Here is a 24,331-nt window from a genome sequence, read left to right on the forward strand (position 1 = left end):
GTGTCTTGGGATAGGAATTGGCACCCTGTGATCCTGAACGTATAAATGGGTTAGAAAATATATGGTTGGATGGATTTCTTACTTATACAGCACCCACACACACATTTCTATCATCCACAACTCTGGAATAATCAATATTAGAGAAACTGTGTGGTTCTCAGCATTTAATTCAAAGCTGAACTTTAATTTTAGCCTAGACTACACTTGTTAGAATTGATTAATGCTTTTAAGTTAGCTCAATAATTAATTATAGAAACTGTTATACATATACATAAACATCCATCCATACATCCATTATCAACCTGCTATATCATAACTACAGGGTCACGGGGGTCTGCTGGAGCCAATCCCAGCCAACACAGGGCGCAAGGCAGCAAACAAACCCCGGGCAGGGCGCCAGCCCCCGCAGCTTCCTCGGAGTACCTAGAGGAAAACCTTGTAGACATTTGGAGAACATGCAAACTCCATGCAGGGAGGACCCAGGAAGTGAACCGGGTCACCTAACTGCGAGGCAACAGCGCTGCACCACCGTGCCACCCATACATATACATATTGTCACACATGTGCGAATAGGAGGCAGCTGAAGGGCTTAAAGAATAATGGTAACACATCTGCCCGGGGACGGCGGGGTACACTAATTCTCTTTCTAAGTCCCCTGCAGACCTTTCCCGGGAAATCCCACCAGGAACTACTGCCTCAACTCGGGAAACGTCACTTCTGGCCCCAAGGACGACATCACTTCCCCCAGACCTCCTATAAAGCCTCACTCCCCTCCTCTGGAATTCAGTTCTTTTTTGGACTCAGTCTTGTAAACTACTCTGGTCTTACAATTCTTTACTTTTGCAGCCAGGAGCATATTGCACGGGTGGCTGCCCCAAACCTTTCCCATGTCTGTAATCTTGTCTTGTTACTCTATATATATATATATATATATATATAATATATATATATATTGTGACAGATTGCCGGGGTCATTACCTGGCCGGGATTCCTAAAAGGACCAGAAGGTGGCAGAAATAGCTTCCAGGCCACGAGGGGGCAACCGCCCTGGAGCAGGAGAGGACCACGGGAGAAGAACAAAAAGCTGCTGGCCTGTTGGGACCCATGGCCACTGCCAGGGGGGCGCCTCAAGCCTCGCAGGACTCGAAAATAGTTACTTCCGCCACACCAGGAAGTGCTGCCGGATAGACGTCATCAGACACCTGGAGCACATCCGGGCAGGGATAAAAGGCACTGCCTTCCTACAGTCTGGGAGCCAGAGTCGGGAGTGGGAGCAGGACGAAGCTCCCAGGAGGAGAATAGAGACAGCCAAAGACTGAGACATAGAGATATTGGGGTGATTATTGCTGTGTGCATTGTGTGTAGTGTTGGGACTGGATATATTTATGACTAATAAACATGTGCAATTTATAAAGAAGTGGTTTCCGACTGGTGGTGTCTGGGCAAATCTAACTATATATATATATAGTGTGGTCCGCAGCCACCTGCCTATTTAAGGAGCCGCCTCCCTACAATCAAGGCTGGAGTCGGGTGAGGAAGTGGACGAGGTCAGAGGAGGGGCCCTGAGTGTTTGTGAAGAGAAAGAGAGACGGCCTGTGAAGAGACAGGATTATGAGAGACTGTGGGGGTTTGTTAGTGTGGTGCACATAAGACTTGTATATATTAGTTGTAAAATAAACGTGTGGTGATGGATTTAAATGTGTCTACCTGCCTGTGTCCGGGACGCTTATTTCACAATATATATACAGTGATCCCTCGCTATATCGCGCTTCGCCTTTCGCGGCTTCACTCTATCGCGGATTTTATATGTAAGCATATTTAAATATATATCGCGGATTTTTTGCTGGTTCGCGGATTTCTGCGGACAATGGGTCTTTTAATTTCTGGTACATGCTTCCTCAGTTGGTTTGCCCAGTTGATTTCATACAAGGGACGCTATTGGCGGAGGGCTGAGAAGCTACCCAACTTACTTTTCTCTCTCTCTCTCTCTTGCGCTGACGTAGGGGGGTGTGAGCAGGGGGGCTGTTCGCACACCTAGACGATACGGACGCTCGTCTAAAAATGCTGAAAGATTATCTTCACGTTGGCTACCTTCTGTGCAGCTGCTTCCTGAAAGGACATGCTGCACGGTGCTTCGCATACTTAAAAGCACGAAGGGCACGTATTGATTTTTTTATCTGTCTCTCTCTCTCTCTGCTCCTGACTGAGGGGGTGTGAGCTGCCGCCTTCAACAGCTTTGTGCCGCGGTGCTTCGCATACTTAAAAGCCAAACAGCACTATTGATTTGTTTGCTCCTTTGAAGAGGAAGATATGTTTGCATTCTTTTAATTGTGAGACTGAACTGTCATCTCTGTCTTGTCATGGAGCCCAGTTTAAACTTTTGAAAAAGAGACAAATGTTTTGTTTGCAGTGTTTGAATAACATTCCTGTCTCTCTACAACCTCCTGTGTTTCTGCGCAAATCTGTGACCCAAGCATGACAATATAAAAATAACCATATAAACATATGGTTTCTACTTCGCGGATTTTCTTATTTCGCAGGTGGCTCTGGAACGCAACCCCCGCGATGGAGGAGGGATTACTGTATACATATTGTCACGCACAAGCGCATGGGGAGCAGTTTAAGGACCTGACGGGCGCTACTACAAGTTGTGCCAGAGGACAATGGCGGGGAACTAACCTCTCTTTTTATGTTTCTCCAGAAAGAACGAAGCACCGTCGCCATAACTATTCCCAGCAAGACTGCTGATTCCACTCACTTCCGGGTCCCTTTCTTACCTCTGGTCCCCTCCTGATGACGTCATTTACCCATCTATCACCATGGCTTCCCTATCAGTTGATCACTTCCTGTCCTCCATTATAAATTGTCCGCTCATCCATTTTTTTCCCGTCTGTTGTACTAAGTTTGAAAACACTGACAAAACCTATTTTTGATTTACAATATACGGGGCCTAAAAACCCCAACCCTTCACGATTGTGTCTGTTCTTTATTACAGTGGTGTAGTCGGCAGGATACAAAGCCGGAGAGATGTCAGAAGGGCAAGACCTGAACGTGGTCCTGACCACCATGGCCAACGAGCTCCAGGCTCTGAAGGTGGACCAGGCCTCCACGAAGGCGGAGTTGGCAGAGACCAAAAGATGGCTGGCAGCGGCAGAAGGGGTAAAGCCGGAGCCAGCACGGCCTCCACCACCTCCTATCATTCCGCTCTCTGAGGCGGACAATATTGAATCTTATATGTCGGTTTTCGAGAGGACTGCCTCTCGGAACCAATAGCCAAAGGTGGAATGGCCGTCCATACTGGCGCTGTACTTGAAGGGCCCTGTGCAGCGCGCCTATCATGATCTTCCCCGAGGAGGAAGCCACCCACTACGACCTCCTTAAGACTGAGATCTTCAAACGCTACGGAGTAACCTCGGGCCTGCAGGCAAGGGAATGGCGGTAATGGAAATTTGACCCCAACAGCCCGGACCGGATCAGCAGGTCCGAAGGCACCCCTACAAGGATATGAATGGTTTTTTGGAGGTCCTGGAGTGCTAACTGGAACACTCTTTACTTCGGATATGTTCAGGGAGGTTGCCAAGTTACTCCACATTAAGCATCTTAAAACATCCATTTATCATCCTCAAATGAACAGGTTGGTGGAAAGGTTCAACCAAACCCTTAAACAGATGCTCCGCAAGGTAGTCAGCGTGGACGGTAGGAACTGGGACCAGCTTTTACCCCTGGTGCTTTTCGCCTATCGGGAGGTGCCACAAGCCTCTACGGGGTTTTCCCCTTTTAAACTGTTATATGGGCACCAGCCCCGGGGCATTTTGGACGTCCTAAAAGAAGGTTGGGAAGGAGAGGCACTTCCCTCCACCAATACGCAGTTACGCAATAGATTGGAACAAATTAGACCTTTATTAAAAAATCACATGTTGAAAGCTCAAGCAGCGCAGGCGCGGAATTATAATAGAAACACCTCCGTACAAGAGTTTCAGCCGGGGGACCGAGTAATGGTGCTTGTTCCCACTTACCACTCCAAATTGTTAGCACATTGGCTTGGCTCTTATAAGGTAAAAGAAAGAAAAGAGCTCGTGGACTATTTGGTAAGCCAACCAAATCATCGACCGAGCGAGAGGGTAGATCATGTCAGTCTCCAGAAGCCGTGGAAAGACAAGGAAGACCGCCCTCTTGCCGGCCCTACCCTCTCCCTTTTCTCAAAAACAACTGACCTTAACCTTGGTCCTAATCTGACTTCCCACCAGTGACAGGATCTCGAACGAGCAATCCTGTCTGTCCCAGAAGTGGTCAGTGAAGCACCAGACCGCACCTCGCTGATTCAGCACGACGTAGTGATGGACCCCGGGGTGGTAGTCAGGGAACACCCCTACTGCTGGACATGGACATCATTGAAGAAAGTCACAGTCCCTGGTCCAGTCCCATCGTCCTCGTTTCTAAGCCAGATGGGTCATGGAGATTTTGTAATGACTTCCGATGTCTCAATGAAGTCTCCAAATTTGATGCCTACCCCATGCCCCGTGTGGACGAGCTCCTCGAACGGCTGGGGAAGGCCCTTTATTTGACTACTCTTGACATGACAAAAGGGATACTGGCAAATTCCCTTAACGGCATCCGCAAGAGAAAGAATGGCATTTAGCACCCCTAGTGGACACTGGTAATACAAGGTCCTCCCATTTGGACTGCACAGGGCGCCAGCGACCATTCAGCGTCTGGTAGATAGAGTGCTAAGGCCCCACAAGTCCTACTGTGCCACTTACCTGGATGATGTTGTCATTTATTCTGGCACCTGGGAGGAACATGTGTTGCAGGTTTATGCCGTCCTCCTGACACTAGCGAAGGCCGGGCTACGGATCAATCCATGAAAATGTTATTTTGGGTTGAACGAAGCCAAGTATTTAGGCTACCTGTTGGGAGGAGGGCTAGTGAAACCACAGAGTTCTAAAAGAAAAGACATCCTTGAATGGCCCTGTCCGATAGTCAAGAAGCAGGTGTAAGCCTTTTTGGGATTAGCGAGTTACTACCGTCGGTTTGTACCTCGGTTTTTGGAGAGAGCAGCCCCTTTGACGGATCTGACAAAGAAACAAGCCCCTTTACATGTGGTGTGGAACTTAAAAATGGCCCTAACAACGGCACCTGTGTTGAAAACTCCTGATTTCTCTCTTCCTTTTCTCCTCCAGACCGATGCTTTGGACACAGGTCTAGGTGCTATGCTGAGCCAAAGCATCGACGGTGTCGAACACCCTGTGATATACCTGAGCCAGAAACTGTTGGACCGGGAGACCAGGTATGCAGCAGTGGAACGGGAAGCCTTGGCCATCAAGTGGGCGCTAACTCACCTGCGGCACTACCTGCTGGGCCGAGAATTCACCCTGGTGATGGACCACGCCACCCTCCAGTGGATGGCCCTCCACAGGGATTCGTCACCAGGTGGTTTTTGGACTTGCAGCCATATAAGTTCACCGTTACTTATCACCGAGGTAACCTTCAGGCCAATGCTGATGCTCTCTCTCGGACTCATGACCTCTCGCTTTGGGCCGCCCAACCTGATGGGTCTGGGCTGAAGGGGGGGGTCATGTCACGCACGAGCGCATGGGGAGCGGTTTAAGGACCCGATGGGCACCGCAACAAGTCGTGCCAGGGGACAATGGTGGGGTACTAACCTCTCTTTTTATGTTTCTCCAGAAAGAACGAAGCACTGCTGCCATAACTATTCCCGGTAGACTGCTGATTCCACCCACTTCTGGGTTCCTTTCTTACCTCTGGTCCCCTCCTGATGACATCATTTACCCATCTATCACCACGGCTTCCCCATCATTTCATCACTTTCTGTCCTCCATTATAAATTGTCCGCTCAGCCATTTTTTTCCCGTCTGTTGTACTAAGTTTGAAAACACTGACAAGACCTATTTTTGATTTACAGTATACGGGGCATAAAAACCCCAACCCTTCATGATTGTGTCTGTTCTTCATTAATATATATATATATATATATATATATATATATATATATATATATATATATATATATACATATATATACACTTATACATATATATATACTGTGAGAGGTGGTCGGCAGTTTATCCTGACCAGCTCCCCCAGGCCGCTAGATGGAGTCCTCCCTGCAGCATGGAGATGCCCCAAATTCCCGCAGGGCATCATGGACAATGGAGTTCGGATTCACAGCCCTGCACAGGAATTTCTATTCTCTCTATAGCCTGGAAGTACTTCCAAGTCACGGGGACAGAAGAACTGAAGTACTTCCGGACTGAAGAAAAAGAAGAGTTTTCATGTGACCCGGAAGTGCTATGGAAACACATGGTCTGAAGGACAGAAGCACTTCCGGGTCAATGACTATAAAAAGGACCGTGGGAAACCCAGCAGACCGAGGCGGAATTGGGAGGATGTGCGACAGAGCTGCTGGGTGGAGTGGAGGATTTGAGTATTGATTATTATTGGTTTATTATTGAGTATTGGGGAGGTGGAGGTGCTTTGTGCACATTTTTGTAATAATAAAATTAATTATTGGCACTTTTACCTGGTGTTTTGGCGTGTTTTCTGCGGGTTTGGAGGTGCGACAGCGCCCCCTTACTGTCACAATACATATACACATATACACACATACACATTTTATATATATATATATATATATATATATATATATATATATATATATATACACACACATACATATACACACACACACATACATATATATATATATATATATATATATATATATATAATATATAATATATATACAGTGGAACCTCTAGATACGAGTTCAATTCGTTCCAGCACTGAGCTTGTATAGCGAATTTCTCGTATCTAGAACAAACTTCCCCATTGAAAATAATGGAAATCCAGTTAATCCGTTCCGCACCCCAAATATATTAACATAAAAATCAATTTTCCTAACAAATAACACTGATAAATTATATATACTGTAGTCTACCTTTAATAAATAACACTGGTAAATAATCTAACTGATTATTAAAAGAATCAAAACAGGTGTCCAAAGTGCAGTAGAGCATTCAATAAATCTTTAAATAAATAATCCTTAAAACAGTTGTGAAGTGGAGGTTTAAAATACACAAGAATAACAATCCTTTAACACGAGGTTAAAACGTCAAAAGGATGCAGTCTTTAAAAAACAGATGACAATCCCCGGTGCTTCTTCTCTGTTAGCGTCTCACCTGCGGGCTCTGCAACAGGCGAGACACTCTTAACGCAGCTGACCTTCTCTACACCGTCCTGCTTCAGCTGTTTGGCTCGCCTGTTCAGCTCACTGTTCAGCTACACGCGAACCTGCACTCGCTCACTCTCCCGCACCGACTTCTTCCTCCTCCTCCTCCTCCTTCTGCTGCTGTTGCCTGCCTGCCTGCAACCTCTGTTCTCTCTCCTCTCTTTTCTTTCACTTCTTCTCCCCCTTAACTGGCTCGCGCTTCTCTATATATGCGGGAGGGACATGGCAGCTGCAGCCCATCAGCCACAGGAACAATCATGGATGTGGGCAGTTTCCCACCTGTGCACTTAAGTGAGAAACGCAGACACCGCAGATCGCGGCTCGCAACTGCTACCACGCCCCCTCGCTAAGCCGCGAGCTATACCCACAGCCTGGCTCGTGGCTCGTTACGCGAGCCAATGCTCGTATTTAGATCTGAATTTTTCGCTCATACTTTCCTCGTATTTTGAATTTCTCGTATACAGAGGTGATCGTATCTCGAGGTTCCACTGTATATATATATACAGTACTGTGCAAATGTTTTAGGCAGTTGTGAAAAAATGCTGTAAACAAAGAATGCTTTCAAAAATGGAAGTGTTAATCATTTATTTTCAACAATCAACAAAATGCAGTGAATGAACAAAGGAGAAATCTAAATTAAATTAATATTTGGTGTGACCACCCTTTGCCTTCAAAACAACATCAATTCTTCTAGGTACACTTGCACACAGTTTTTGAAGGAACTCGGCTGGTAGGTTGTTCCAAACATCTTGGAGAACTAACCACAGATCTTTTGTGGATGTAGGCTTCCTCACATCCTTCTGTCTCTTCATGTAATCCCAGACACACTCGATGATGTTGAGATCAGGGCTCTGTGGGGGCCATACCATCACTTCCAGGACTTCTTGTTCTTCTTTATGCTGAAGATAGTTCTTAATGACTTTCGCTGTATGTTTGGGGTCGTTATCCTGCTGCAGAATAAATTTGGTGGCCAATCATACGCCTCCCTGATGGTATTGCATGATGGATAAGTATCTGCCTGTATTTCTCAGCATTGAGAACACCTTTAATCCTGACCAAATCTCCAACTCCATTTGCAGAAATGCAGCCCAAACGTTCAAGGAACCTCCACCATGCTTCACTGCTGCCTGCAGACACTCATTATTGTACCGTTCTCCAGCCCTTCAACGAACAAACTGCCTTCTGCTACAGCCAAATATTTCAAATTTTGACTCATCAGTCCAGAGCACCTGCTGCCATTTTTCTGCACCCCAGTTCCTATTTTCTCGTGCATACTTGAGTCGCTTGGCCTTGTTTCCACGTCGGAGGTATGGCTTTTTGGCTGCAACTCTTCCATGAAGACCACTTCTGGCCAGACTTCTCCGGATAGTAGATGGGTGTACCTGGGTCACACTGGTTTCTGCCAGTTCTGAGCTGATGGCACTGCTGAACATCTTCCGATTTCAAAGGGTAATAAGCTTGATGAGTCTTTCATCTGCTGCACTAAGTTTCCTTGGCTGACCACTGCGTCTACGATCCTCAACGTTGCCCGTTTTTTTGTGCTTATTCAAAAGAGCTTGAACAGCACATCTTGAAACCCCAATCTGCTTTGAAATCTTTGTCTGGGAGAGACCTTGCTGATGCAGTATAACTACCTTGTTTCTTGTTTCTGTGCTCAGTCTTGCCATGACATGAAACTGTCTTCCACAACCTTACCTTGGTAGCAGAGTTTGGCTGTTCCTCACCCAGTTTTAAGCCTCCTACACAGCTGTTTCTGTTTCAGTTAATGACTGTGTTTCAACCTACGTGTGACATTGATGATCATTAGCACGTGTTTGGTATAATTGGTTGATCATACACCTGATTATAATCCTACATTACTTGCATTTTGTAAATTGATAACAATAAACAATCATCATTTATATTTCTGAAAGCATTGTTTGTTTACAACATTTTTTCACACCTGCCTAAAACTTTTGCACAGTACTGTATGTGTATATATATATATATATATATATATATATATATATATATATATATATATATATATATATATATATATACACTAGACAAAAAGGCCGTTTCGACAACGTAAGATGAAACGGGCACGAGTTTGTGTCAGTAGTGTATGAAGAACAAATGATAAGTAAGAAATAAATAAGAAAGTGATGTAAGTAATGATAATTAACTAAGAGGTTTGGGATATGTATGACTTTATCACGGCAAAAAATACTGTACACTTAAAAAAGACATGCTATCTATGACGTTTTTTGTTTGTATAGTGGAGGCCTGTCAGTATGCAACTAACGTTGTAAAATCTCTCTGTAGACTACATTTTTTGTGAAGACACTCTCACTGTTTGGTAGTAATTTCACTTGATGTGGCCCATCTTTAACTTGCATCTTCACATCACTCGCCCGCTGAAAGTACTTAATAATAATATCTTTTTACGTATTATTTTGAGTGTGAGGGTTGGCTGTGATCAGGGCTAATATCCTACGCCTGGGCGGAAGGATTTGGGATTTCAGAATAATAATCCCGAAATGCGTAGGCTAAATCCGCCACCTGCCGCGATGAAGCAAATTTTCTCTTTAGAGGCATTTGTATAAGTTGGAAGTGAGACGAACTTTGAAATGTTTAAGTCATGAATGTACCTGTTGAAGACAGCTGTATAATGCGTAGGCTAAATCCGCCGCCTGCCGCGATGTTGGGGTTGGATGCGCAGAAGGCGACTGCACATTCGGCTTCGGACAGACGTTCATCGGATGAAGCAAATTTTCTCTTTGGAGGCATTTGTATAAGTTGGAAGTGAGACGAACTTTGAAATGTTTAAGTCATGAATGTACCTGATGAAGACAGTTGTATAATGCGTAGGCTAATTCCGCCGCCTGCCGCGATGTTGGGGTTGGATTTCGGTCTCGTATGGCTTTTCGGGCAGCGGCACAGAAGGCGACTGTGCATTCGGCTTCGGACTGACGTCAGTGAGTGCGCAGAAGGTGACTGCGCATTCGGCTTCGGACGGACGTGAGTGAGTAAGTGAGTGAGTGAGTGAGGAGGCAGGCGAATTATGTATTAAGATATACAGTATATACACATAGATACATATATATATTGTGGCAGATGGCAAGGGAGCCATCCTATTCAGAGTGTTACCTTCCCCGGACCACTAGATGGCAGCCTCCCTGGGTGGATTGCAGAGGTGCCTTGGACTCCTGCAAGGCTTTGTGGGAAATGGAGTTGGATACAGCCCTGTAGGGATCTGGGGGTGCTGCAACTGCTGCTGAGCCTTGGAGAGCAGCTCTTCTGCCACACCTGAAAGTGCTGCCAGAATTAGGTCTACAAGCACCTGGAGCACTTCCAGGTGCCTTATAAAAAGGAAACAGCAGCCACTACTCGGTGAGCAGAGTCAGGAGGAGGGAGACAAAGCTTGCTGGAAGGAGTGGAGAAGAAAGAAAATAGAGAAGGAAGAGTATTGTGCAGTGCTCTGTGTATTGGGATGGTGTTGTGCCTGTAGGAAACGAGGAAGGCGTTTCCCACAAGGTCAAGAAAATAAAACCATTTGTGTTTTATCAGTGTGCCTCCTGCGTCTGCCTGTGTCAGGTTAAGTGCTGGTATAGCGTCATTGTCACTATATATATATGAAATATGCCGGTGCCCATGATGATGTCACATCCAGTTCCGCTGCCTGTAATGATGTCACTTGCTGTTCCAAAGATGTAACGTCCGGTCCACATCTTTAAAACCACCATCTATGCCATATGTCTTCAGTTCTGTTTTAGACTTAAACCTGAACATTACTCATTCAAAAACAAACCCATTTTGCAGCCAGGACATAATATGCGGGTGGCTGCCCCAAACCTCTTTGATGTGTTCTGTCTATTTATAAAGTGTGTGCGCATGTATGTGTATGTGTGCGCATATTTTGTACACATTCCATGACATAATGTTTCTGTTTATATTTCGCTATTATTTGTTGTGTTTATGTTGCATTCAATTTTTATACTATACTTGTAATAACAAAGCACTGGCCTCATATGTGAAATTCAACTTAATAAAAAAAAAGGATATTCAATAATAATAATAATTCAATATACTTTACATATTTAAGATGTACTTTTCTATTGAGCCATGCACAAAGCATTAGATTTCTGTCAATTAACTTTTTAAAATTGCATAACATGTCATTAAGGGATCAGTATTTTCTTATGTTTTTATAAAAATATAATTCAAATTTCATAGCTGTATTTTGATTTACAGGAGAATATGACAGATCCAAAAAATATTAAAAAAAATCATACAGTGAACATGCCATTGCATTTGTTCACTAGATAACAGTGTTCATTATGTTTCTGGGATCTCTCTAAATAAGAAATGGTTTAAGTTTGGTCCTAACAGCCCAGATGAAGGAAACAGATAAGCTTATATATATTAGTACACATGAAGGGCATGAAGTTAATTCTGAATCCAAACATGTGCAAAATGATTATTATTATGCAAAGACATGCATATTTTATCCTCAGCATTGTGATAAATAGAAGAGAAACATACAGGTTTTCTGGAGAAGTAATCTGGGTACATAAAAAAGGGCACATCTCAAAACAGACCTTTCACTGTTTCATTATTATATTATTATATGTTATTAAATAATATCCACCCTAACTTTATTTTTGCCTGTTAGCTTTCTTGTAAAGGATATTTATAAAAATGGTTGCTGTGCAGAAATTGTATTATAAAATTAGAATACACTCAAAACTTGTAGGTCTGTGGGAGATGACGGAGTCTCCTGGCTGATATTAAACCATTTACATTAACTTATGCTAACAATTATACATAATTCTGGTGGCACTTGGTTTCACTAGGCACCTGTGAATAAGGATTGTGGGCCAGTGGTATAGATGTTAGCAATGCACTGCTTCCATTACTGGTATAACCACAATCATATGTACATGCTTCTTGCAGTGATAAAAAAATAATTACTCCTAAAATGTTTTGTTTTGCCCCAGAGGAGCAAGAAAATTAGGGCAGTTTGTTACTCTTGATGGCATTAAGGTTACCATACTGCACACAATTACCACCAATATAAGCCTTTCTAATAAGGACATTTATCACAAGAAGAAAATCAAGGATATAAATTCACCCTGAACAATATGTAAAGGTTGTGGGTTATGTTTCCTACAAAAATCCTCTCCTCTGATGTCAACTGACCATATTTCATTAATTAATTAATGGACTGATAGTGCTGGGCTCCATTTATGTTAATCAGTTTTGCACCACTTTATTTTCCTGTCTGTTCAAAGAAATCTTTGTCTTTATGTGTATTTATTATGTAATTAGTCATTTATAAGATTTATATTTGTATCTACCTGTGAACATTCCAGAGCGCTCTGCACCTGAGTGAAGAGCACTATACAAAAATTAACTTAACTGAATTGAGTTTGGAAGCAAATTCTGGAGTATCATTCATTTTTCTCCTGGCATTAACATTTACTTTCTGTCTTTATTGAAGAGTTTTTGTGATTTTCAATTAAAATAGTGCAGTCATCTGTTTTTTACTTGTGGTAATTAAAACAGCCATTCCTAAAGAGTAAAAAGTTAGAATCAGTATTATTTTGGGTGTATTAAGAATGAAAAAATACTCATTATTCATCAATTAAGTTTAATCCATTTCAGTGTAGTAAGAAACCAAAGAGTATCCCAAAAAACTGTGCAAAGCAGGAACCGGTCAGACTGTAGCAGGCCACACACATGCTGAAACTTACATGGAGGCAATATAGTATCACAGGCAATAGAATACATGGAGAAAAATACACATGGAAACAGGCAGAATGGACACACTCCACAAAAACAGTCACTGACCCAAGATTCACGCTTAGTTTCTTTGAGCTTTGAGGCAACAACGCCAGGCCACTCATTTAAGGATTTAAGAGAAAATAAACAATAACAGTTCAGTTCATAAGATTCAGAACATGCATAGTGTCAAAAAAAAAAGAATTTATCAGAATTGTTCACCCTGCAATTTAATTGCAAGTGTACTGCACAGATATCAGACTTTTAAAAAATATATAACCACACATTTTGCCTTTTGTATAATTTCACAATATTTTATAGTCAGAAAAAACTGTAAACATGTTCACTCCAAAGCTCAAAACTGCATCAATCGAGATAAAGAAGGATGTCTTGATTTTTGAAGAAACACTGTTGACATGCTCACTTGTGACAGAACAGTAATGGGAAGAACTGCCTGAGAACTCTAACAACTTCATTTATGCATGCACGTCGGAGGATCTCCTTACGGGCTCTGTCGAGGTACATAATAACCTGCAGGGAAAAGAGTGTGCGCTATCGCTAGCATTATCTTCTCTTTCTCTCCCTTCAGCACCAAGAATCCACCTAGCAAAGGCCCCACCCGTTCCGCTTCCCTGACCATAAAAACCCTGGCTGCCCGAAACGTGGCATTATTTTGGCAACAAAGAAATCCTGGACAGAGCTTCCAAGCAAACTGACCTTAGTCCACAGCTAATTTGCTGTCTGAAGCCCGAGGGCAAGGGCTGTAATGCCTATGAAGCGTTCTTTTGTGTTAAGACTTTCAGTTATTAAACAGGACAACCCAGATGGCACTGCAAATTTTGTTTGGTGACCTGTCATTCCTTCACTCGGCCACAGGGGGCAATAGTGCACCTAAACTATTAATATTTTTATTGTATGTTTCATTAATACCTTTATCCAAGGTGACTAACAGATAAAGATACTTTATAACTGGTTACATTCGTTTTTACTTTGCCTATGCATACCATAGTATTGTGATAGGGTTCGCGTCCAAGTTTTAATCAGATTTATGCATTTTTGGTCCTTAGTGATCCTTTCCCTCTTTTGTTTCCATGTTCTTTGGAAGCTTGTTTAGACCAAAATAATGACATTATGGGCTTCCTCCACGTGAGTAGGAGTTTACTTATTGAATAGGTAATAATAAGAATAAGGTATATGTTACAGTGGGGGACATCATGATTTTAGAGAGGCCTAGGTGGGGCATGGCCAAAAAAAAAGGTTGGGAACCACTGATCTAAATGAACCTTGACAAGGGGATACTACTGTAACAGACTTGAGATTTGGACTTTGTGTTTTTAATGGACTTACGTGTTTTAGGCATTTCTGGATATGATTGTAACAACATTTGGAATAATGTCTGTGTGCATGTGTGTTTGTGTGTGTCTGTCTGTTTGCACATGTGTGTCAAGATTTGACATGACTCATTCAGTCCACATAGTTGTTAGCACTGCAAATGCATTTCAAAATTAGCATTCTTTACAAATATTAAATTATTTTATAGGCTGCATAGTGGTGCAGTGGTAGTGCAGCCGCCTTGCAGTTAGGAGACCTGGGTTGCATGGAGTTCTCTCCGTGTCTTTGTGGGCTTCCCCCAGGTGCTCTGGTTTACTCCCACGGTCCAAAGACATTCAAAGAAGAAACTTTTACATTTTATGGTCCAACGCCTTAGTCTCAACAAACTCTATCTAGCTACCCTTACATAAAATGACACCCCAAACACATCAGGTGACAAAAATAATATGTAAAAAGCAACAGAAACAATGAACTTAGTCAAGTTATTTAAATATGAAAGAACAATGAGTAAAACTGGTAACAAATAACAAAATAATTTTTAGTTATACTACTTTCCCAGTGTGTCATTAGCTTAACTTAAATTGACAGTCTATGTTTACAAGACCCTAGACAGATGTGGTAAAAGAATGAAAATGAAATTTGAAGAAAATCTATAGGAATCCATGTTCTGATTTTCTTGATCCTTATTTGGCCCTGCATTCATAGGGGTAGAGATTGCTTTTGTTTCATGAGGAAGATTTGGTGGTTAATATCAGAGATATACAATAGATGTTGAAATCAATTAGGAAAAATAAATTCAACAATAAGAGACTAGTCATTGATGAACAACAATTCTCTTAGAATAATTAGATTATAATAAATTGTTCAGTGTATCAGGAGTCCTTTCCATCCACCATTTTCACACCCTATTATTGGTTAACAGAGGGCCAATGAATATCATCGAGACATCTAGCATGTGCTATGGACCAGGTCTGGACTAAATTCCAGCACAATCAGATACATTGGACCAATTTGAAGCCACTGATAACGACACATATTTATGATGCACAATTAGGTACACCAGGCCATTTTAGAGTCATTGATTAACAGCTGAAAGAACTTTACAAAAAAGAATACAAGCACAGGGAGAGCATTTAACAACCTGCATTGCAGTGTGGTATGGCAACTGCTCCCTAGCTGACAGGAAGACCCTGCAATGGGTGGTGAAAACTGCCCAGTACATCATCGACATCCTGCTGCTGACTATTGCTGACCTGCAGCAGTGTCTGCAACAGGCTTGCAGCATCATCCAGGATGCATCTCACCCCTACCATGGACTGTTTACGTTCCTTCTATCAGGGAGGCACTACAGGAGCCTTTGGTCAGGCAGCAATAGGCTCAGGAACAGTTTCTTTCATAGCATTATCACTATTCTGAATTCTCAACCCTTACCACTCAATAGCTGACCCTTCTAAATATCAATAACTTCTAAATGTACTCTATGTATATTTTCACCTGTTTGCATATATCTATTCTGCAAATAAAAAATGTCATATACCTATATTTAGTCCTGCGGTGGGTTGGCGCCCTGCCCGGGATTGGTTCCCTGCCTTGTGCCCTGCGTCTTTTTCTGTGCTGTAGTATAGGTATTTAAGTTATCAAATACAATGCAACTGGCAAACTGTTCAAAGTTTTATACATTTGAACTTTGGAGAAGCTCTCCATAATATGTTTGTCTGTTAGTACAAGATTCTTTACTGCAATATCTTGTGCTAGAGAGTTAGTGGTTTGTTTCCAAGGCTGCTAGGCAAGCATGTGCTATGGTAAAGATATACATGAGTTGACACAGCAAGAAAGAAAGAATGAAGGACAATGCTACCTAAGTATCATAAAAGAAAATGAAACTGACACACTGGAACCATGAATTTTTAACTTAAACATACAGGTTAGTAAAATAAAATTTAAGTAGATATTAATACCTGCGGTGGGTTGGCACCCTTCCCGGGATTGGTTCCCTGCCTTGTGCCCTGTGTTGGCTGGGATTGGCTCCAGCAGACCCCCGTAACCCTGTGTTCGGATTCAGCGGGTTGGAAAATGGATGGATGGATACAGGTTAGTAAAATAAAATTCAAATAGATATTAATACCTGCGGTGGGTTGGCACCCTGCCCGGGATTGGTTCCTGCCTTGTGCCCTGTGTTTGCTGGGATTGGCTCCAGCAGACCCCCGTGACCCTATGTTCGGATTCAGTGGGTTGGAAAATGGATGGATGGATGGATATATCTATATTTATTCATACCGTCTGTATCTGTACTACTGATCAGTATTCATATCTATATACTCTTCCTTGTATATACTACTAACTGTAAATTCACATATCATATAGATATATATTCTCATTTGTATGTTGCCTTATTGCACCTTACTGTTTATTGCATTTTAATGTACTATTTGCACCAACTATCTATTGCAGTTTACTCTACTATTTGCACTTTATAGTTAGATGCTAAACTGCATTTCATTGTATCTGTACAATGACAATAAAGTTGAATCTAATCTAATCTAATCTAGATGGAGAACATGCTGGTGTTTATCCCCAGTCTCTTGGAGTGGTTAGACAACAGCATTCATCTCTGTGGAAAGAGACTTTAAATGTTGACGGTTAATATCTCTTGCATTGGCTATTTAGAAGTTATATTTTTGTCATATTTTCCTTTCACTGATACAGCTGCAGGTTTATTATTGCAACAATGTAGTATTATCAGCTAGGAAGGGGGTAGTGCTTGTTGTACGAAGAAATTAAGTTTTAATTGAATTTCTCCAGTCTATTGAAAACATTTGTCTTATACAATAAACTTTCAGGCTGTTTAAGTGAGATTAAAATACCACAGGAGACCTCAAAGACCTGGTGTGTAGCTTAATCCAATCATGTTATATTATTATTACATCTGGAATCTTCGATTTTTGCAGCTTACTCCTGCTACAATTGTGTATGCCTAAAGCTGTATCATCATAGAGGGTGATGTTATCAGACCTCTGCCTCCTATTTCACATCTCATGGATCTCCTAACTTGACACACTGTATCTCAGGGGTATTTTATTTTACTATTTCAAGTCTGATGCAAGCAGATTTCATAAGCCTATAGAATTATAATGTATCATTTTGCAGAGACCCTAATCTTTAGGGAACTTCAGATTCACTCCTGAATTATGAGGTCTTCATTAATAATATTATTTATTATATGGGGGAAAATGAAAATACTATGCAAGAAATACCTGTTGGTCACAAGAGGGTTATGTACTCTAACCCAAAATTTATTTTTGGAATGGATGTGAATATAAGGCTGATGAGTTATCTAATGACTAAAATGTAGAAGGATGGATGGAAGGAATTTGGATGCCCAGAGTCCAAGTAGGTTAAGTAATAAAAAATGCTTCTACTAGTACATTTTAAGTAAAGTGAAATGATATACAAACTGAAGACAGTGATTTCTAAGATTTTGCAAATGAAAGCATATAGATATAAACTTGATATTTTTATTCAAACTACTATTATATTTAAATTAAGAAGTTAATTTTGTAGCTGAATGATGGCCTACTGGTTAAAATGCTTCATCACAGCTCTAGGATCCCTGGTTCATAACCAGGCCTGGCCCCTGCCATTGTGTAATACCTATGTTCTCTCCTCATCCCCATCAAGGGCTAGCTCCTGTACTGACCCAACATAGCTGGCATAATCACTGAACTGGATAATCACATTAGAAGACAGATGGATATATTAAAGTACAAGGATGTCAATGTAAAGAAGTCAAAAAGTGCTACTTACAGATTGTTAAATATGGTTTAATTATATCAATTATATCTATGACATGTGTTAGTGCTATACTTCTTGGAAAAATTAATCTTCTTTTACAAATTTTGGGCGTGCCTTGCTCCAACATCTGAAAGATGGGTGTCTTATGTTAACTGGTGAGTCTGCGTTTATTATGTGTGAGTGAGTGTAAGTGGGTCCTGTGGTGGATTGGAACCCTATGCAATGTTGGTTTCTGCCTTATATCCAATACTTCAGGAATAGGCGTAAACTTTTCGCAACCATTAGCTCGATTAAATGAATTTGAGAATGATATAGTATGTTATGTTCTGGATGCAACTTACACTTCATTCTTCTTCATTCAGCCTCATTCTGCTCAACCAGATTTTAATAAGGAAAGGTTAGCTTTCATTGCTTTTTCTGGGAAAATATAGTAATTTTTCCATTAATAGAATACAGCATATTCAGTATTCTGATTTGGACCATATTTGTTGCTCACATATGCACACTTGCTTTCTCAACAATGCCAAAATCCCATTAAACCATATGAAACTGGGCTATTAACTTGTCTGGAATGGAACTGACTATTTCCTGTCCTTTGATGGTACTTGTATACACTCCATCCTTCCATGGCTCTTATTTATTTATTTAGGTGCAACTAAAAGATGTGAAAAAGTATGTTACAATCATTGTGTTGAACCTATGAAGAATAATGTTAATTTTTCAGCTTAGGTATCCATCATATGCAACTGTTAAACGTTTGCATGTTTAAAACATATTATGACTTATAAACAGGGTTTACTAAATGCAAAAATGAAATGAACATAATTAGTTTATAATGCATGCTTTAGAAAAAGTGTGACCAGAATTTTGCTCATATGTGGTTGTGTTTCAACCACAATAACAACACATGTGGACTCTATTAGTTATTTAATCAGAGTTTTTGCCTTTATGTGAAATGCATCAGGATTTTCTTCTAACTCAGTGGTGTACTTTTAAAACACGGCAGCATGCCCACACATTGTTCTTGCTTTGAACCAAATGACTGCCGATAACCACTGCACCATACAGCAAGTACTTGTCAATTAACAAAACTAACAGTTAAATATAAACATTATTGCAAATCAATTTCATGAACACTGCACTCTCTAACACTGCAAAGTTTATATAATTTGTACTGCTATGAAGAACGAATAGAAAAGAAGGTACATGTGCTGTCACAGAAACACAACTCAATGACAACATGAATGATGCAGTCTTTAATACATTTCCGTCAAGTCCAGAAGACTGAATTTTTTAACAGCCCTCCAACTACCCTCATCCGATCATCTATTACAACATGACAGCTCATGCAAAATTGATATGAATACAGTATTGATTTTTTTCCTTGTATTTAATGCTAGACATCTTCTTTATTTTTTAATGCAGGTGAGTCTGCATTGTGACAGATAAGCTTCCTACTGACACAAGTAGTTAACTTGTACACATTTCTATAATTGCTCTTATTGCACCATAAAGCTTAGAGTTCATTAAGGTTATTAAATAGACAATTTTGTGTTTAGACATCTGTTTTAGGTTGCCTTATGCTTCAAATTTTAGAATGGATTTTGAACTTAAATATTTAATTACTTCCAATTAACAGTATCTACAGTAGTTACTGCACTGGTAATTGGATTTATTTTCTTGGGAAATTGGACAATAGATACTGTAACTATTCTTCATATGATGCAATACTACAGTTATAGTTTAAAATTACTCCACACATTTTGGTATTTATCATTATCTGTTCATTCAGCTTAACAAGCAACAACTGATATAAAGAAAGCCTTCTAATTCCTTCTATGTTTTCTAAGAACACTCTTAAAATTAATGGTTCTTTTATGGTATTTTACAATTCTTTACTGGGTTGTATGGTTCCTTGTGGAACCTTTGCTTGACAAAGTACCATTTCATTTGGGGAAGGGTTTTTTGCATATGACATTGGTCCTTTGTGCTTTGAAAAAGTTCCTAATATGTAGAAAAAAACGAAAACTCGGTAATCTTTCGTGTATGGTAGGCTGCAAGGCACTAACAGATTAAGAAAACCTGAACTTAAGCCAGTATTACTGGACATAGAGTCCTTTAAAAATCATGAGCCTTTGGTATTTCACAAATCTGTTCCTATCTGTTCATGGTGATTTACTTTATGAAGCCTGTTGTGGATCTAAATAAATAAAGGTTCTTTCTGGAACCTTCATGTAGATGGGTCTTTTGAGAACCAAAAATATTTCCCCTATGGTATCACTCAGAAAAAACACTCTCAAAATGTTATTTTTAAGAGTGTAGGTGGGGTCAGGAGTGTGTCTAGCTCAGTAATTTACATTCTTATATGAGGAAATGGAAAGCTTCTTCAAGCTGAAAAAACAGGACTCAAATGAGACAGGAACCTCAATGAAATGAACGTGATTACATTGACCATAGGTATCCAGTTCTCTTCCTGAAGGACCCCTGTTGCTGCACATGATTACATTGACCATAGGTGTCCAGTCCTCATTCTGAAGGACCCCTGTTGCTGCAGTTCTTTATTTCAACCAGTTTCACAATCAGTGAGTGATTTTGCTTTTAATTGAGCACATTTTTTTCACGTATTCTGCCATTGGAAAAAGCAGTAGTGTGAGATTCACATTCACAAGAAACTTCCTATGTCATTTGTAATTGATTTAATATTTTGTGGAGTTGTTTCCCTTAATTTCACCCTAATAATAACAATAAACAATGAACAAAGCAGACACTAAGTCAAACAACATTGAATAATGTAAGACTTAACACTAGGAATTTCAAAACTGAGTTTGCTAAAATGTATTGGAATGTAGCAAGCACTTGTGCATTTTACATGGAAAAGAATATTTAGTGTTTTATTTCTTGGTTTTTAAGATTTTTATCATCGTTTTCATTCTGATTTCCCAGCTTTTCTGGTTATTTCATCCATTATTTATAAAACAACCACACCAGTGTGTCTGATAACAAAGTACCTATAGCTTTGCCTTTCAGCATTCGGTATTGTTTACCTCAGTGTGTACTTCTCATTAATGGGATACAATTAAGAAAGAAAACTCTACAGAAAAAGTTAAATTAGTTTAAAAGTGACAAAAGTAAGTTGGAGCTTAAAACTATGGCACACTATTACCTAAATTTCTTTTGAATTTAAATCTCACAGTACTACTCTTATCTACTCTGGTAGGGTATGAAGTTCAGAAATGCTGTGGTTTTCTTATTCCACAAATCATGATAACAGTATTAGAGAAGGTGAACTTGGATAAATATTTAAGTAAACTGAAAATTCCTTCCTTAATGGTTCATAATATTATATATTTAAATCAGTATTAATATGTTATTTAATTCATTGAGTTTCCTTAATTTGTCAAACTTTTATTAAATATTTAAGGAATTCCTTGATCATACTTCTTATTCTTAGAGAAATTTAGCAAGCTTTAGTCATATCTACTCACAAACTTGATTGGTCTTTTCTTGATAGATAGATAGATAGATAGATAGATAGATAGATAGATAGATAGATAGATAGATAGATAGATAGATAGATAGATAGATAGATAGATAGATAGATAGAGTAGATACTTTATTAATCCTAAGGGGAAATTTACATACTCCAGCAGCAGCATGCTGATAAAGAAAATATTAAATTAAAGAGTGATAACAATGCAGGTATACAGACAGACAATAACTTTGAATAATGTTAGCATTTACCCCCCCGGGTGGAATTGAAGAGTCACATATTGTGGGGGAGGAACGATCTCCTCAGTCTGTCAGTGGAACAGGACAGTGACAACAGTCTGTCGCTGAAGCTATTCCTCTGTCTGGAGATGATACTGTCTAGTGGATGCAGTGGATTCTCCATGATTGACAGGAGCATGCTCAGTGCCCGTCACTCTGCCACAGATGTCAAACTGTCCAGCTCCATGCCTACAATTGAGCCTACAATTGATGTTCACTAATATGTGAAATGACACCTTAACAGAAGGTTTTCATACATGCTTAGCTCAGTAGGGTTTTATAATCATTTGATGATTATTAATGCTGTTAATATTTAAAACACTGATTATCTTTCCTCTAAATTAAAACATTACAGATTACTTTTTAATAACTTTTGGTCTGTTGCTGTCCTTGATAATAAATGCACAGGTTGTAACATTTTAATATAGTGATTAATATTTAATTTCACAGTCTCATCTCTTTTTTCAGGCCTGATTCATCTAACACCAGCAAGAATCAATTAATAAGTATGAAAGTAATATGTTTAAAACTAATAATGTTGTATTAAATAAAAAATATACAAACAAGGGCAATTATACCTGAAGCAAGTAAATTACTACAAAACAAGAAAAAACATATGACAACAAAACCAATATACTGTACATCAGTAAACCAATCCTTTAAGACCTTAAGAATTTGAAGCAGTTTAGTTTAAGAAGGTGGATGAATAAAATACCAGCTCTTTTACAGATTAATATATCATAGTAAAAAGAAAACAAAAAAAGCAAAATGTGCACTCCAGTGCATAAAGAGTCCTCCATTTGAACCAGGAGCATTAATATTCAACTGCATTTGGCATCAGACATCACCCTGTAAGTCTTGGTATTGCAAAACTGGTTATCTCTGCCAAGATTAATCAGAACTCTAAACAGTCAGTAAACAGCCAGCTCTTCTGTGTTATGTGTTTGTCTGTCTTATGTGTCTTACATTCTACCATATTGATATATATGCAGTTATCATATATCTAAAATCTTTATGTTTGTCAATAAATTGTATTATTCTATTTCTTATAATGAGTGTACTTCAGTCACCTTGAAATACGTTTAACAGGCAGAAGCTCCTCTTACAGAGATAGGCAGAGGAAAATAGAGTGGGAGCCTTACCAAATTATTTAATTAATAACTGTCATTACTGAAGACAAAACTGACAATTAATTAACTGGTTGATTAATGTCAATCAAACAATTCTGTTTCACACATCCATAAAACCACATCCCTAGGGGGCAGAAACACAGATCCTGCATCATTTTTCCTACAAGTGTGAGGAATAAGTGATTGTTTGTTTTAAATCTGGCACTTTGTGCAGTGTTTTGTTAGTGATGGAATAAGTAAAAGGCTGTATTTTAATCCATCTGGGTAGCAGATCTGTTTTTAGGAAAAAACAATTCACTCCTTTATGAGAGATTATGATTTCTCATCTTCTGATGTAAACATAACTTCATAATAGGCTGTAATAATTTCATTGTCACTTATTGTGTGTTAGTGGTTGTATGTTTAGTGTTATGAATGTGGGAATAAACATTGTGATGAGACTTTATGTACAGTATATTTGTAACATATGTATTTGTATAGTGCATATTTAATTAATATATTTTTATTTGTTTCAGTCAGAAAAGTACATAGAAATGCAATATACTGGTGTTTACTGAAGAATATTTAACTTTTTGGTGAAATGTTTTTAGTGACTCCAACTTGAACTCACCCGTAGGTACTGCACATGGTCACTGTTATTGTGTTGCATTTCCCAGTGTTTAAATTCATGTTAATGTTCCATCCATCCATCCATTGTCTCCCGCTTATCCGAGGTCGGGTCGCAGGGGCAGCAGCTTGAGCAGAGATGCCCAGACTTCCCTCTCCCCAGCCACTTCTTCTAGCTCTTCCGGGAGAATCCCAAGGCGTTCCCAGGCCAGTCGAGAGACATAGTCCCTCCAACGTGTCCTGGGTCTTCCCCGGGGCCTCCTCCCGGTTAGACGTGCCCGGAACACCTCACCAGGGTGGCGTCCAGCAGGCATCCTGATCAGATGCCCGAGCCACCTCATCTGACTCCTCTTGATGCGGAGGAGCAGCGGCTCTACTCTGAGCCCCTCCCGGATGACTGAGCTTCTCACCCTATCTTTAAGGGAAAGCCCAGACACCCTGCGGAGGAAACTCATTTCAGCCGCTTGTATTCGCGATCTCGTTCTTTCAGTCACTACCCATAGCTCATGACCATAGGTGAGGGTAGGAACATAGATCGACTGGTAAATTGAGAGCTTTGCCTTATGGCTCAGCTCCTTTTTCACCACGACAGACCGATACAGAGCCCGCATCACTGCGGATGCCGCACCAATCTGCCTGTCGATCTCACGCTCCATTCTTCCCTCACTCGTGAACAAGACCCCGAGAT

This window comes from Erpetoichthys calabaricus, chromosome 1 (assembly GCF_900747795.2).
Source record: "Erpetoichthys calabaricus chromosome 1, fErpCal1.3, whole genome shotgun sequence".
Classification (NCBI taxonomy): domain Eukaryota; kingdom Metazoa; phylum Chordata; class Cladistia; order Polypteriformes; family Polypteridae; genus Erpetoichthys; species Erpetoichthys calabaricus.